Source organism: Stegastes partitus, unplaced genomic scaffold (genome assembly GCF_000690725.1).
Source record: "Stegastes partitus isolate 25-593 unplaced genomic scaffold, Stegastes_partitus-1.0.2 Scaffold221, whole genome shotgun sequence".
Lineage (NCBI taxonomy): Eukaryota > Metazoa > Chordata > Actinopteri > Pomacentridae > Stegastes > Stegastes partitus.
The window spans coordinates 604,565-610,551 of record NW_007577952.1 but is presented as its reverse complement, the minus strand read 5'-3'; positions in this window follow the sequence as shown (position 1 = coordinate 610,551).

Sequence of the window (5,987 nt, the reverse complement as noted above, 5' to 3'; positions counted from 1 at the left end):
TAGCTCACTTGTTCAATCTTTACAGCAGTAAACCAGAAATGAAAGTCTTAGATGATGAAATGCATATTTATAGTATTTTGAAAAGAATTGGTGTTGATATCTGTCTCGGGTTGAGGCAAATTCTTATTTGTCCATAAGTTGGGTGCTTCCGTATGAACAGTGACAGCACTTTTTAAAACAAGGCCGTGACAGTAAGCAAATTATTTTTTTAGTTACCTAAAAAGTGCACAACTCCTAAACTTTATCGATTCCTTCATTGACATTCATTCTTGAGGCAATGTTTCATATAGTGTCTGTGAAGACTTGCCACTAGATGGCGCTCTGACCTTGATTTTAGCTGCTGCGACAGCAACAGCTGGCCTGCTGGAACTGCTACATGAGGGGCAGTGTTTTCTACTTTACATTATGAGACATGATAATTTGAGAAGGCAGTGACACCACTTATTTAGTTGTACAAGCTAAACAGTTGTTGATGTCATTTTTGTCATGCTGGTTTTTTTGTCCTCATACTGCCAGTCAAGAAAACCGAGCCACTTCCTTCCTGACAGATGAGGTTGAGCATGTGATTAGCGACAGGATGAGTAATAAATCTTGAGAAATGGAACCAGTATTACTCATCAGGCACGAGCCTCTGCAGCTATGAGGCTCACGCAAGGTGTGACTGACTTCGGCCTGCTCACTGGCACAGGAAAACACACCACAAAATCCATAACACTTCAGAGACTCAATTGATAGTAGAGGGTCCAATACCTGTCCTACGTGCACGTGGTATGTCCTTGAAGTTGCCAATAGTGCTGGGGCAGATAAAGCAGAGAGAGGAGATGAAAGCCAAGCGAAACTATGGTGCAGTTTCTGCCAGAGCTCCTGTTCACTGTCCAGAAATGAGACCAACATAAACACTACCGTATTCCATTATGTATTACACACAAAAATAACAAACTACCAATTCTGATGACATTGCAGTGTCTTAAAAATGACATATTCTTGGAAATTCTGTCAATTAAGGGCACACAGAAAAAGTATGCAAACCAATTTTTCAATGAGATGTACTTTAGAAAATATCTGGTTTTTAAGTGCAGTATTTTCTTAGTGGCAATGACCTGTTGGCAGCCACATTTGTTGACCACTCCTTTAAATATTGTTTTTGCTGGCACGCTGTCCTGGCACAACGGCAGGAGAAAATGGCACTATGAAAGGACCTACTCCAACATTATATACTGTAGCTTATCCAGCTGTAAGTTCCCACATAATTTGCTCGGAGTTATTTACTTGCAGTCACGTCACCAGCACTGGCTGCTCATTAAATCACAAGCCATGTTGCCTGTGGTTCAATTACATCACAAGAAAAATGTCCCCCTCCATAAATGCTATCAATTCACAAGTACATTAACACATGAATACATCAGTCTTTCTTTTCACGATACTCTGACACCCCGAGTCAATTAATAACAGGCCTTTTTTTTTTTTTTTGAAAAGCATTTATGTTAAACCAGTGGTCATCCATGTGCAATGTCTGAGCAACTGGCCTTTAATTAACTTCCTCACTTCTAGATTAGCTCATGTGAATTTACTTAAAATTGGCTTATTTTTATTGTAGCTAAACTAACATTCATAAATACACAAGCAATGTAGCAAGATTGCTTTAGTGTGCAAATGGATGAACCGATTTTGTAAAAGAAATGATCGCTTTGAGGAAGCCGTTCACTTTCTTGCCAAGTGTTTCAATCAGAATATTGACACCACTGTCATATTTGTGTGCTATGATGCCAGAGCCTGGAGGCATTTAGCTTAGCTTAGCATGAAGCTCAGAAGCAAAAAGAAGGGGCAGAAGGAATATTCTAACCTGCACCTCTGATGCTCACTAATTAAAACTCGAAATGAAAATGTGCCAGCAGCATGTGGTTTTACGTGGATGTAAGTGTTACAACTATTTCTCTCTGGCCCTGGTGACTTCCTAGAGTCTACAATAGGAGCCTTGGACCTGCTGAAGCTTGTGCAGAGATAAAGAACAGGGTGGAACTGATTTTTGAAAGCCGATAAAATGTTTTGCTAAATAAGTGAGCACAGTCGGTTGAGAATATGGAGAAAAATTGTCATTCTTCTCCAAGGTTTTCACTCAGGAACTTGTTTTTATAGTTGCTTGTTTGTGGTTAAGCTGTCTTCCAACAGCTGGTTAGTTCTGGTGACAGATGATCGCTGGTATTTTGCGAGAAGTGACATCACCGAAAGACACCAAAGACCAGCCAACATAAGAGTTCCGGGCTTTTTTGTTTGCCAGTGGTTGTCATGCATCATACATATTTGGGCTTGGGGTTGAATTTCTTAAACTGGTATTATATTACGAACTGAGACGCCCTGATGGCATTTACTGATGTGCATGAAGGTTAGAGGTCAAGGAATCAATGTCTGTGTTTGCGCAGCCAAACAATGAGAGAAAAAAAATTTGATTTGCAAAAACGGAACCTGGAAGAGACTCTCAACATGAAGCCAGCTTCACAGAAATAAATGGGATGTTGTGCGTTGCAGTGATTATGTGGCGAGTTTACCACATTCCTCAGTATTGGAGAAAGCTGATGTTCGTGTCTCGCCCTGCTCCCTTCATCTCTTACGTACCACTTTATGGGCCATCTTCGGGGGCTTTCCTACGGTGCTGGTCATGTGTGCAGCTGGAGATGGAGGCCATGCAACGCTAATCCTCCTCCCCAGCTCAGGAAAGTACCCTGCCTCCCTGTGCAGAACGAAAACAACAAAGAGCTGAGTGTGGCTGCAGCCTCCGGGGTTCAGTGCACCCACCAGAACATGTCCAAGAGTCACAGCTTGCTGCTCCCTCCTACCCATCTATCCATGCATGACTCTCCTTCTCTTCCGTGCTTTCTCTCTTTGACCCTCTTTTCAACCTATGAAAGGCACGTATGATTGCAGACTGCTGTGTAATATCCCTGCTCCTCCAGAACAGAGGCAGAGGACTTTAGAAGGTTAAAAGAGAGGACACATACAATCCCCCCACCCTCCCAAAAAAAAGAGTTAAAAAAAAAAAGGTGATCATTTCGTTTCATTCCACATGAATGTACAATTACAGTGACATAGTCTAAAACCCTGAATGGAAACATACAGAAAATTTGGAAAAGAAAGTGATGTCACTAAATTTAGTTTTTAAAAAGAGTGGGAACAAGTGACAAAAAGCACTTGAGTCTTTTCAAATTAAAGTTGTGAATACTGCTATAATTTTCACCAAGAATCTCAGTATTCTCATGTTTGGACCTTGGCAGTGAAACATTTGTATAATTTTTATTTCGCCTTTTTACTTGGAAGTGTTGAGTTTCCACCCTGAACTTTGTCACTTACTTTGGTGAGCTGTCTATTTTCAGAATAAGGGGGGCATTTTCTGAGCAACAAAATTAAAATTAATCTGTGTGACAAAGACAGACCATGACTTTAGGTAGCTTTATGAAAAACAAAAGGACCTCACCGGCAACACCTTGTGCTTTTCTGCTCTTGTTGCCACTAATGTCCTGTACTGCTGTTGCTGCTTAATGTCCACTTTGCTCATCTTTTAAGGCCACATCTGACCACCGCCACAGGTCACCTGAATGTTCTAATTGCTGAAAATCCGTTACTAATAAGTCTTTACCAACCACTACATCCTGTCCAGGAGATGTGTATATTGCTACAAAAATAGACAGAGATGTGACAGAGAGAGGTATTGTTCTTTATTTAATGACTAAAACATTATACTATGAATACACCTGAAAATAAAATTGTGATGTTCGGTGCTTGTACATTCTGAAAATTCAAGACTTTTTAGCCTTTACACATTCAATTATATACATAATACTTATATATTTTTGTCACCACATCATCAAAAAAAGGAAGTCTGTTGCACTGATGTGTGTCTACAATGAGATTTGTTGAGACTAGAGGATTATATGCATTGTTTTTGTACTATTGTATCCTTTACTTCTTATTGTTAATTTTAAATGACCTGCTGGGATTTGCACATCTATTTCATGAGGCAGGTGCGTGGGAGAGGGACAAGCGTATCCAACAGGTTCAAAAGACTCCTGCACACTGTCTAACTTGCAAAGATACATTTATTAATGCAGTGTTTCGGTGCTAGACCTTCATCAGGAAACTGTATTTTCATTTCAAAATGTTGCACTAATAAATTTGTCTTTGCAAGTTAGACGTTGTGCAGGAGTCTCTTTGAACCTGCTGGATAATTTTAAATGAACAGAAGTGGAAAATGTTTATGTAGCCGTGAATGGGTTTCCCTTTCAAACATCTTTGAATCACTCAATCACTCTGGAACGCTTGTTTTCAGACCTAACTTGTGCCAATTACTTCCTGGCTGTGATGATGTCAGCACAGTTGAGTGGTGATTTTAGGAAACATATGATATGTTTAACAGCCACAACAGAGAAGTCTGATCTAGTGGGATTAAACCATGAAAGTAATAGTTTTCTTTGCTGAGGTGCATAAGCTGCTACTGTCAAAGCACTGCATATTTAACTCAACACATCTTCAGGGGGGATTTTATTTGGATTTGAAACAATAACTGTTCAACTAAAGCGTCACATCTTCTAATGAGACACCCACTCTTCACACATCTTCTAATGAGACTCACAAAAGTTAGGAAGTTATGATTGCTTGGTATCAAAAATAGGAGCGTGGTTTCTTCCAGTTCATAATACAATTATTGGTGTTTCCATGAGTATTTCATTGAGAAAGGAAAGCACTGTTTCAAACACATTTGTACTGTATATAACGTGAAACACTACAACTTGGTTTATCCAGCTTAAAAATTCCCAAAGTTTCTTCTTCAGTGTCACCTAATGTTGAGAAAAGTGCAAAAACTTGAAAACGAGTAAAACAGGTTTGCATCAACCTGTTAGGTATATTTTAAGATAATTTGTAAGTTGCTGTTTTAAATTGGTTAACACGCAAAAAAAAGAAGTGAAATAACTTGTCTGACTGGATATGTTTACTGCCTGCCTTTGGAAAACGAATTCGGTGCGTAATTACGCATTCGGTGGCTTTTTGACTTCAGTATTTTCGAAGTGAGTGTCATGTTTATGAGAGCCTGAGCGTTATTTGTTTGCAGGAAGGTTGGTTGGCTACGGGCAGAGTTAGTTGAACACCCCCTCCCCTCTCTCTCTTTCCCTCTCTCCCTCTCCCTCTCTCTCTCTCTTCAGCTGCCGCGATATTTTCCAGCTCTGGAGCCTCAACCGCACAGCTCGATCGATTCGCATTGATTGTCCCTGACGAGCTGCTCCACTTTCTAGCCAATGTCAGCCAGTCTGCGATCGGGAAGGAGAGAAATGAAGGAAAATCTCTGCCGCCCTGGCGGTGTCATTTCCACACACTTGGGTTGGCCGCCTGCCAGCAGACAGGACAGTCGAAAGAGGTGGAGTGGACTCTGGGGCTGAGCGAGAGGAGGAGCGACCAGGGATGAGGCTGGTTTCTGTCAGCCTCGCTTGGTTGTGTATAACCTCTGTTGTCCAAATAAATTGATGGGTGAGCTGAGTTCATCCATGTTTACCCTCCAGCACCCTGCATGTCTCCTGACAGAGGTCTTGACAAACATGCGCAGACTCGATCTTTAATTATGAAACAAAAGCATCACACCTCGTGTGTGCAGCTCCCTGTGGCTTAAATAGTCCTTTTAGGAAATAATGTAGAAATAGTGGAATATATGTGGTACCACTGTAGCATTATAGAGTACCACCGTTTGGGCTGCAGCATTTAACAAAGTCAGAGCCAGGACTCATTCAGGTGGAGTGCACACATCCTCTATCAGCTCACAGTTTTTCAAACAACAGCTCTCTCTCCAGCTGTCCTGAAACCAGGCTGATCCGTGCTCTCACTTTGTTATTGCCTCAGCTGAAGCGCGCAGCCCGCAGAAAAGTCCAGTTCGGTTTTTCCGCGAAGCTCCAAAAATCTATGAAATGTGTTTGCATGTTCCTCTCTGCAAGCGGGGATGTAGAGGT